Source organism: Pogona vitticeps, chromosome 6 (genome assembly GCF_051106095.1).
Source record: "Pogona vitticeps strain Pit_001003342236 chromosome 6, PviZW2.1, whole genome shotgun sequence".
Lineage (NCBI taxonomy): Eukaryota > Metazoa > Chordata > Lepidosauria > Squamata > Agamidae > Pogona > Pogona vitticeps.
Window position 1 is genome coordinate 91,212,635 of NC_135788.1, and position 10,838 is coordinate 91,223,472.

The 10,838-nt window shown below is 44.8% G+C and overlaps 1 non-coding gene across 1 annotated transcript in view; it reads right to left on the minus strand.

Annotated features, from left to right (window-relative positions):
• LOC110082077 (uncharacterized) overlaps nucleotides 1–7,349 on the minus strand; it is a 30,978-nt gene extending 23,629 nt beyond the window's left edge. The window contains exon 1 of the transcript XR_012088594.2: nucleotides 6,551–7,349. This is a non-coding gene — a transcript (uncharacterized LOC110082077). The remainder of the gene's footprint in view (nucleotides 1–6,550) is intronic.
• Nucleotides 7,350–10,838: the final 3,489 nt, after the last annotated feature.

A 10,838-nucleotide genomic window follows, 5' to 3' on the forward strand; every position in this document is an offset into this window, starting at 1 on the left:
AAAAGCAGATACAACTACCTGCAGAGGGAGATTTGTTGTTATTGTTTTTATGTTGTGCAACTCCAGCACTGAGGAGTCGCTCAACTAAAATGCTGTTGGTACAGAACCTCAATTTTCATAGTGGCAGCCATGTTTTTTTTCTAGCCAATATCTTCCAGCACATTCTCAAAAATGGCAGCCACTTAGAGCTAGGCTCCCCCTAACCACCTTTGCATAATCTCTTCTCCCTCCTGTCCTCGCCAGCAATGCTACTGTAGAGGGAGGTCAGAGGGGAGTGCCCCACTCCAGAGATTTTGCAGGGTGATGGCCCCTTGTGCCAGTCACAAGCTACTTCTATGCCAACCCGTAGCGAAACACTTCCATTTTCTTTAAAAAGAAAGAGATAAGCCGCCCACATTAAAAAAAATGACATGGTAGCTGGAATTCTAAGGGGCATTGGGGTAAGCTTGGCAATTTTATAAGTACTTGCATTGTTGCCCCAACCCCTGGCCATAAACGTCTGACTTTAAACAAGCAATACTGTGAAAGGAGGTAAACAGTAGGAAAAAGCAAGGCTGGTCATGAGAGCATTGACTCAGTAAAAGGTTGTCTGACCTTTAGTTTGCAAGACATGAGCAGTGCAATTAATGGCAGGGTCTTTAGAAGGTCACTAATTCATAGCATGTTATGTTGTATGCCACCAAGCCACACTCAGCTTATGATGGATGGCCCTGATAGAATTTACAAGGCATGGAACACATATAGGAAGTGGTTTTACCAGTGCCACCCTCCATTGAGTTTCAATGGCTGGATCGTGATTTGAACTCAGGCCTCTGGAGTACTAGTCTGTCACTCCATCCAATATAACACATTGGCTCTATTAAGAACAAGTTGGCTGTAATAATTCATCGAGTTGCCATAAGTCAAAAGTGACTTGACAGGACATGAGAACATATGAAAACAGTGGCGATGCAATGAAACATTGAAAATTGCCCTCCCCACAGGCTGACAGGGGTTGTGATTTTTGTCTGTTTAAGATTTTCAATAGCTTTTATTGGTTATAATCATTATTTATATAGAATTTTATAAACACACCAAAAGATAGCCAATTGTGGTGGTTCTCCTCATGCACCAGCAGTAAAATCAAACACAAATTAAACAACTAACCCTATGTGGCTTTTTGACAACACTGCAAATCTGCTACCTGAGATTGCCACCTCACCCCATTTAAGGTGAGTAAGACTGGCCCTAATCCTTCCTATCACAGAAATGCCACTCTCTTCATCTACCAAATTGCTGTTTGGAGACAAACTTCACTTACATGGAGAGACTATAGCAGCTATAGGAAAGGGTCGTTCCCATCCTCACCGCTGTTCCATTCCCCTCACCCAGAGAAGGCGAATGTTCTCAGCCAGCATGGCCATGGGAAACTAGAATTTGTATTTTTAAAAAGGTTGATGGTAATCACAACAGCAACAACAATAACAAAAAGCAACTTTTTCTATCTCCACCTCAGCCCACCAAAGCTTGTGGGAAGGAATTCAGAGCCTCAGGCCTCCACAGTGGCCCACACAGAAGACCTGTGGAACTTATGTGAGGCCTGTGTCTGTTTTCGCAATAATAAACATGAAAGAAAGAGGACTGATTGAGGTGGAGAACAATTTCTGTGGTGAGAGGCAGAGCTTAGGAAAGTTTCATTTCCAGACTAAAAGTCATAGACCCCACCCACAGGTCACGCTAGCTGTAGAAAGAAAGAAAGAAAGAAAGAAAGAAAGAAAGAAAGAAAGAAAGAAAGAAAGAAAGAAAGAAAGAAAGAAAGAAAGAAAGAAAGAAAGAAAGAAAAGAAAGAAAGAACTTCCCCCAGTTCTGACCATGGAATAAACAGCATGTTGATTTGTTTGTCCAGCTAGCTGAGTCCTGCCTATTCAGGCACACAGCATTTCCCTAGGCAGAGGCCTTCTTCATCACTTGATCCTTCATCACTTGATCCTTCTAACTACAGATGCCATGCAACTGAACCAAGTATCTTCTGCCTATAAAGCCTATGCTCTGTTAATGACCTACAGTCAAGGGATAGCACTTCTTCCCCAGCCTTCCTTGTGACTTCCAGAATTGGAACAAATGTTTCAAAGAGAGCAATTTATACAAGAATGCATAATTTTGCATGGCTGATGCAGATTACCTAATTAACCTTGCATGATGCTGAGTTCTAGTTGTTATTGCTGCTGTTTTTAAGTGCAAGAGTACACAGGAAAACCCTTAAATAACATACGTAGACAAATGCTACTGATAATATTTTGATATGCTGTCAAGTCACTTCTGACCTATGGCAAGCCTAGCAGGGTATTCAAAGTACAAAAAGCATTTAAGGGGTGGTTTTCAGGGCCACCACATGGTGATTTTCCATGGCTGTTTGGGGATGTGAACCCATATTTCCTCAGTCCTTATAAGACACCACACTACACTGGCTCTCAAACTGAAATGAGGGAAATCCTAGTTCTCCTGATTACCATTCAATGGTGAAACCATGGTTCACATTTCACCAGCCCTGGGCAGCTCAGCGGGTCACAAGTCCAAAGTAACCATCTCTTATGGAAAACAAGATTACTACAGCATAAGCCAATGGGTTACTACAGCACTGAAAAATTTATTAGCTTATTATCTGAAATGCATTAGCACTTGCCTACATTAAAACATGTGAAGCAGAAGGAAGCAACTCAAAGCCCCTTAAATGTTGGGCTAAAATTCTTATAATCCTTCACTGCAGGAGGTACAGCCCAACAACACCGGGAGGAATTAAACTGTCCATCTGATGTAAAGGAATCCTTAAATATACGGAAGGGTAATCTGCATGAAGTAGTCATTTTCATGCAACCTTTATGGAATCCTGGAATTCCTCGGAACTTTATTGAGGGGATCCTCAATATGGTGGCAGGCAGACTGCTCCCAACTGATGATCTCCCCTAATAAATTATAGTTTCAGGACACAAATTACATATGTTCTAGATTAGATTCTCAGCTTAGATCAGGCAAAGGGTTTGCTTGGCTCTTTTGTAAATTGAGTATCCACCTTAATATGTGTTCCCGGATCCCTGAGTGGCACAACAGCTGCTTAACTAACAGAATCAACATGGAAAGGATATCTTGAAGATAGGAAGTTTTAAAACAGTAGGCATACATCTATAGGAGTTACAGATATAGAGGCCAGACTCTTTTCAGCTGAGAGAGTAACTGCAGTACACAATAACAGACCATGAGGATTCTGCCTATCTTCTCCCTATGAACGTGTTCAAACAGTGACACCACGAACATCGGCACCTTTCTCCATGCTCCTCCAAGCCCTATGAAGTGAGGCACAAGCTAACTGGAAACAGGATCTTTTTTGTTGTGGCACCCCATATACAGAATCCCTTCTTAGAAAGGTTTGTCCAAGGCCAAACGTTATCTCATTTCATGCTAGCAAAGACGTAGCATTCTGCCCGCAATTATTTTAAAGTGATTATATTAACTAGTAGTTTTGCAGGGCAGAGACTGAAATCCTATTAAAGTTTAATCATAAGCAAGTTGTACTGAATTCATTGAGGCTTACTGCAAGGAACCTGTGCACATGATTATAGCGTTCATATCTTTGTGTTTTACTGGTCTACTTGAAAAAGGTTTTGTTGTCGTTTCTGTTCACATTGTTTTCATGACAACCATGAATCACCCTAAGACCTCTGTTAAACTTAAGTACATGTGTGCCCAGAATATTTTAAATTAATAAATGGCTATAGAATTTATTTCTCTAAATTTATTTCCCTAAATGTTGATTGTCTCAGAAAAAAAACTATTTAATGAGGATCAAATAGCACAACGACAAATGAGAGGCAGCACAGTACATTAGACAGTGTTGGACTAGGATTCAGCAAATGTGAGTTCAAATCCCCATTTGGTCATGAAGTTCAATACTGGATGGAAATCCTGAACCACTCCTTGAACACCTTCCATGCCTCAAAAAAAACCCTATTTAGGTTATCCTAAGTTGGAAGTGACTTGATGGCATATAACAGCAGCATCAACAATAAGGAAGCTAGCTTTGACCAATAGGTGAAAAAGCAGCACTAGCCTAAGACTCTTGCTGCCTGAAGACAAAATGGCACCCTTCTTCATTTCCCACACAGAAGCTGATTAGATTGGTAGTTGGATCTTATTTTGCTGCCTGAAGACAAAATGGCACCCTTCTTCATTTCCCACACAGAAGCTGATTAGATTGGTAGTTGGATCTTATTTTACGACCAGAGATGGAACGGCATTCTCTCCCATACCTGAGGTAGCAGACTAGTTTAGTGCTCTCAGGAGAGGTTATGTCTCATACACACTTCCCTCCAGCAGAAGAGCACAGCCAGAGTATTCAGGCAGTAACTGCTACTTGAGGCTGTTGCCTCCTTCACCTAATGATAGAGCAGGCCCTGCAAAAACAAAAAACAAAAAAAAAACACACATTCTGGAGACGTCTTTAACTGTATGAAAATCCATATCATTCCTGCAAGTTTCATGTATGATATGCATTCTCCCTACCTTCTCTGAAGATATGCACCCTACACAACTCACAGGCTGGAGAACATCCCTGTTCTCTGGAGCATATCCCGTTTCCCCCAAGGTATTCCTAGTTTTTTTTAAGATTGCAGCATGCACATCTCTGTCATTTAATAATAACAATAACAACAATAATAATAGAATAACATCAGAAGGACATGCTCACTGCAGATATTGGTTCACCGGAATAGAACCATTTTTCTTCACTCACACCCCTTTTCTGTTTTCTGCTGCTGTTAACACATCTTGCCTTACAGATGTTATCAGCAGACATCAATTCCTATTCTATGAGTGTCCCTAAAAAGGAAGAAGGGAGAGCTTTTTAAAGGGAAAACAGATACCACTTAGAGTAATATTATGTTATATGGCTGCATGAAAACTGTGATAACCCATCTCCTAAAGCAAGCTACACACACACACATACATGGTGGGAGGGAAAGAAAGTCCAGCAGAGATGCGTGGCCAAAATTTGAATCAGAGTTGTACCACGGGATTGTACAAAATAAATCAAACTAAGCCATCCTCAGACTCTCTACGGGTGACTTTTTACAGGAAGATCTAGAAATATATTTTTCCAACCTTGATCATTCTTGCTGTTTTATCAATTCTTATTATTTTAGGAGGGGTGTGTGTGTGTGTGTGTGTCTGTGTGTATGTGCCTGACATCTTAATGCAGAACCAGAGAAAATGTCCACAATCGCAAGGTCTGGAGCAAGCCATTGAGAAATAAACCAGAGAGGAAAACAATCCCTAATTTCCTTAAGTGGAAAGAAAACCTCCAGAAACAAGAAAACAGCATTTTAAAATTATTTTTTGAATAGGAGCTCCAGCTTGGTTTCGAATGTTAAATCCCCCATGAAAAATGAAATAGCTTCAGTCCCATTTGCTGCAAAGATTTACATTCAAGAGGTGCAACAGTCGTACATACAGCTTGGTTTTCTCAAGAGCAATGTTTTCATGCCCCCCCCCCAATTCTTTTAAACTAACGGCTTTATATGTTGGTTTAATACATGGCTTGGACGAGAATAAAATATACATTTTTTTACAAAAATGGGAGGCCACAAGGGGGCAGCAATTCAGCTGCATCCCTGATACAGCAGACTTCTCTGGGTTTACACGGCCACCCCTTTCACTGAAATAGGGAAAGCAAGAGTCAGTTGACAATAGCATAATACAGTATTTTAGTTCGGTGGCATTCCTAAAAACCAGAATAAAGTGCAGAGGAGGGATTTTCGGGTGGCGGTGGTTGGAGAATGAAAGATTTCTAAACGGACTTTTTGCTTCGATGGGGCAAAGGACGCGCTTTACCAGCGGAAGGTCTTACCTGGGAGTCGGAGGAGTGGCGGAACAGCCACACACCCCTTCCCCGCCCCTCGTGGAAAAACCAAGCTGCTGTTCCCTCCATCGAGTAACATCCCCTCCCCTTCCCGGGTTTCAATTTTTTGGGAATCCATGCTGAGCATCAAGACGGCTGCAATCCTATAGCCGCTACTTACCTGGAAGCAAATCTCATTGAACAGAACCGGGCTTACCTCGGCGGAACCACCTCTTAAGCCTGTGCGGTGGATAGAAATCTCAGGCGGGTTGGTCGCGCGTGGAGGGGGGGTGGCGGCGGAAGGGTCATTCATTCATTAACTGGGGAAGGGGGGGGACAGAAAGCTGCGACCTCTAGATGCGGCTACTCGGGAGTAAGGCCCCAAGGTGGAGCTTATGCACGGAGAAGATCGCCTGCCTTGCCTTGCCCTTCTGTAGGGGGGAGAAGGAGGAAGCGACCGCGCGTGAATCGGCCACAACTTTTTCTCCAGGATGCGGGCAAAGTTGCGCCAGATCTCTCCGGCAGGGAACTCCGCCTCGCTTCTGCGACCGACAATCGGCGGTCCCCAGATCCATCGGGCAGGCGGGGTTGGTCGGACCGGCGGCCAAGCCACAGGCGAGCCCTTCCCACTCACTCGCCTCGTCCTCCCGCCGGGCGCGGGCTGAAAATCACGCGACTCACCTCTCGCCGCCCCTGGCCGCCTCCAACAGCCCTCGGCTGCCGTGGCCGTGTCCGCCGCCGCCGCCGCCGCCCTCCGAAGACCTGCAGCCCGAGGGGAGACGAACCAAGGCGAGCTGCTGGAGGGGAGCCGGAGAGCCTCGACAATCCGCCACGACGACCCCCTTCCAAGCAACAGGCATTGCGGCTTCCCCGGCACCGCCAACTCCCCCCCCCCCCGCAACCTCCTTTCTCGGTTTCCCTCCTTTAGATTAAAAAAACAAACCACAAAAAAAAATTAAAACCCCTTCAATCCGCCGGCGGTGTGGATCCGGAACGGGAGATCCCGCCAACTCCTTCCCCGAGAGCTTCCATCGCGCCGAGGCAAAGACGCGTGAAGTTGGCCGGGTGAAGAAGGATTGCCGCCGCGCGTGCGGGGCCACGTCGGTGCCCGCGCTGGGGTGTGCGTGCGCGTGTGTGTACGCGGATGTGTGTCTGTGTGTCACGCAGGATCACCTAGGGGAGCCTCTGGCTTGCCTTGGAAGACATGGCAGGCGAGAGAGAGAGAGAGTCACTGATCCAGAGGTGGGTTAGACGCCCTGGTGGTGGCCAGCCGTCTGTGTGTGTGTGTGTGTGTGTGGTGTGTGTGTGCCTGCGTGCTCAGCCCGCCTCTGTGCGTTTGACGGCGAGCGAGCAAAGGCGAGAGTGGGTTTCCCCCCTTCGCCGAGAATGATCGCCCTCCTTTGGGGATTGGAAACCTCGCCTGGCGAGAAGGCGAGGGAGGGAGGGAGGGAGAGCCGAGATGCGCACGACGCGCCGTACAAACTAGGGATGGGGAGGTATTTCTTTATTTCCTTACTTGCAGCGGGAGAAAGAGAGACCCGCCGCTTCTTGCTGGGGTTTCCTTGTCGAAAGAGCCCTCTTTCCACTCCTACAGTGACGCTGGAGGCATCCTCAGCCATGAAATCGTGATGTCTTGGACGCCAAGTCCCATCATTCCCAAGACAACACAGCCAGGGGTGGAATTTGGGGTTGGGTACCTCTGGAGAGCGCTGGGTTGGAGGAGCATAACACCAGACAGACAGACACGCACCGCACAGGCGGGCACACAAATACGGATTACTGGGAAAGCTCCATAACCCCAGAGAGGTAAAATAATTCCTTCAGTCAGTCCTTCTCTGTTCAATAAAATAAGAAGGCAGCAAGCTTTTGAGTTCAGCAGTGCCTGATCTGCTGGCAGGATGTAAAGTGTGTTTTACACACACGCACACGAAGGAGGGAGGGAGGCAGAGAGAATAAGAGTGAATGTGCACTGCCGGTGTGCAATCTTTAAAAATATGGGAAGGGGAATGGAATGGACGTGCCTCTTACAGATCTATTAGGTACCAAAGCAGTAGAGAAAAAGACATAAGGATGCTGAGCGGGGGAACAAGTAACTTCTGCTTGCTTGCTTGTTTTGTCCTTTGTTTTAAAGTGAAGGGTAAGAAAGAGGGTCCTGAGAGAGAGAGACGCAGAATCCTTCTGTGCCAGCGTTTTTTGGAAGGGCAGAGACCTGTCCTTTCTCCATAGGTGGATCCATCCTTGTGGGTCACTAACCACCCCCACCCCAAATGTGATTCTGATGCAGAATCTAGTTTCCTGAGTCTTCCAACCTTCTTTTCTTTTCTTCTTTTTTAAATGGCAAGTTTCTAGTCCTTAAGGCCACAGGATTGAACTAGAAAGTGCAAAGAGAATGGCATGTAAAACATCAGAAAAAAGTAAGGAGGCTGATGAGACTTCCATGACACCCACACACACACTTTTGTGACTACCAAAACTAAGATAAATTATGCAGAATGGAACTATGCACATTTTCTCAATTTGCATAATTTATAGTATCTGATTTCCCTGGGTGAAGAATCTTATCTTACTTCCAAAGCATGGAATACAATAACTCAGAGCACTGCCTAGAAATATCTCACTCCAGATCGAAAAGAATTAGATGATTTGATCCCTGAGCTGCTGCAGGATTTTGTCACTCAGGACCGGAAACCAGAAACCTGCAGAACATCTCACAGTTACAGGAAATCACACACAAATTGATAGATTGTGCTGGGGACTGGAGAAAGTGGCGTTGCACTCTAGTGACCATCCCCACCTTCAATGCTAGAGCGTGGGATTATGACTCCTTCCATCCCCAGTGGGTGATAGGATCTGTAATCTAATATATTTGGAGAGTGTTGGAATGAGGAAGATGGGACGCTTATTACCCAACACAATCATTAGTAGCAGCACTGTACCCATCAGAAATGGGACTTTCTGCAGCCTTGGGCTCTTCCCAAGGTAAAAATGGAAGATTTTCGACAATAGAGTCCTTGGAAAAGTGTCCACTGGATCAACTACTCCTGCAATGTTATGAATGAACACATACAGTATGCATAGTGGTTGTTGTATCATTAGTGCATGTGATAGCACATGCACTAATGAGCATGTATATGGACTTAATTTAAGCTATAAGCTTAAATGGGCAGAAGCAAAGAGCACCTCAGCCTTGCTCACATCGATGCTTTTCAGACGTTCTGAATGATGTCTGCCATCAATGTCACCCAATGTGGCTGATACTCAATACTTAGGAGTGGCATCAGATTCACAGAGTTTCTTGCTTGCAACCAGTAGCATAACCAGTGTGGCATAGTGATTATAGAATTGGACAGGGATTTTGGTGTTCCATGTTCTAGTTCCCACTAAAAGTCAGCTATGAAACTCGTGTTGTGATATGTCATTTGGTGCAATCCTTGCATCCAAATGGCATATCAGAGCAGGTGGCCTTATTAGGTCTGACTCCTGGTCGGTTCAGACAAGGCAAAGAAAGTATTTTTTATATTTTTTACAACTGATGCAGCACATCAGCAATGGTCTACTGCAGTCTTAAAAAAAAGATTTCACTCTTCAGCTCCTCCACCAAGGAGCAGAGGACGTTTTCAATTTGGTGATATCTTGAAGTGGCTTGCTCATTAAGCTACTTCACGATATCAGAAATTCTAATTAGAAGGAGCCTTGACAGCCGGAAGGCTCACTTTTGGTCCATTTCCAACAATCACATGCACTGGAAACAGACCAAACCAGAGCGATCCTACCAGCACCAAAAAAGTAGCAACCTCTGACATAGACTCAGAAAGATACAGGTAGGAACATTCTGGGGACAATTTGTTTCACTCCAGCGAATTACATCATGTGATCATCAGAAAAAGGAGCAAACCAGCCTGCAGTGGAATGAACAGCAGGTTAAATACACATCTGATTGCACCCTCACTTGATAATGTTGGACCAGTGACCTGTCCTACCTCACAGGACTGTTGTGAGGATGAGCTGGAAAAGCAGATAGTCATGTATGCTGCTTTGAACTCATTGGAAGAGAGGCAGGATATAAACATAACTAATAATACACTGTGTGGTGTGGTGGATAGAACAACAGACTAAGGCTCAGGAGACACGAGTATGAATTGCTACTTGGCTATGGAAACTTAATGGAGTGTGTGGAAGTGTTAACCAATTCCTTAATTATCTCATATTGAAAGCCCTAATAGGGTCACTATGTCAGTTCCAACTTGATGGCACAAAACAAATAACATTTACATATGTAAAGGAAAATAAAATAAGCATGATATTCACCAGTGAGCACATTACCATTCCCACCACCATTGTGTCATCTGGCCATGCACCCTTCTAATATCTTCTTCTAAATCAGCAGTTCCCAACCTTGGGTCCCCAGATGTTCTTGGACTAGAACTTCCAGAAATTTTGGCCAGCACAGCTAGCGGTGAAGGCTTCTGGGAGTTTTCATCCAAGAACATCTGGAGACCCAAGGTTGGGTAGCATTGGTCTAAAATGCTTTGGACCACAATTCTCAGCATTCCTTTCAATGCTAGCTGGCAGTGAGGAGACATGAAGTGTAAAAGTGGAAGACACGTTTTTCTAAAACTGTGACAGTCGTCATAGCCAGCATAGCTAGTGGTAATTGGTGATGGGAGTTATAATACAACAAAATCTGGAAGGCCACATCTCTGCCCTAGATGGTAGAAGTCTGGGCTTCAACTTTCCTGAATGGAAGCCCTGTGGAGTGCAGTGAGACTTGCTTCTGAGTAGATATAACTAGGAGGGGATTCCTATTGAAGGAAATCTAATCGGGAACTTATGAAGCTGCCTTTATACCAAGTCAAATGTTGCATCCATTTATTTCAGTGTTGTTGACTTGAGTGGCAGCAGTTGAAGGTAGGGGTCTTTACCTGCCCTGCCTGGAGATGACAGGGACTGAACCTAGGATGCAAACCAT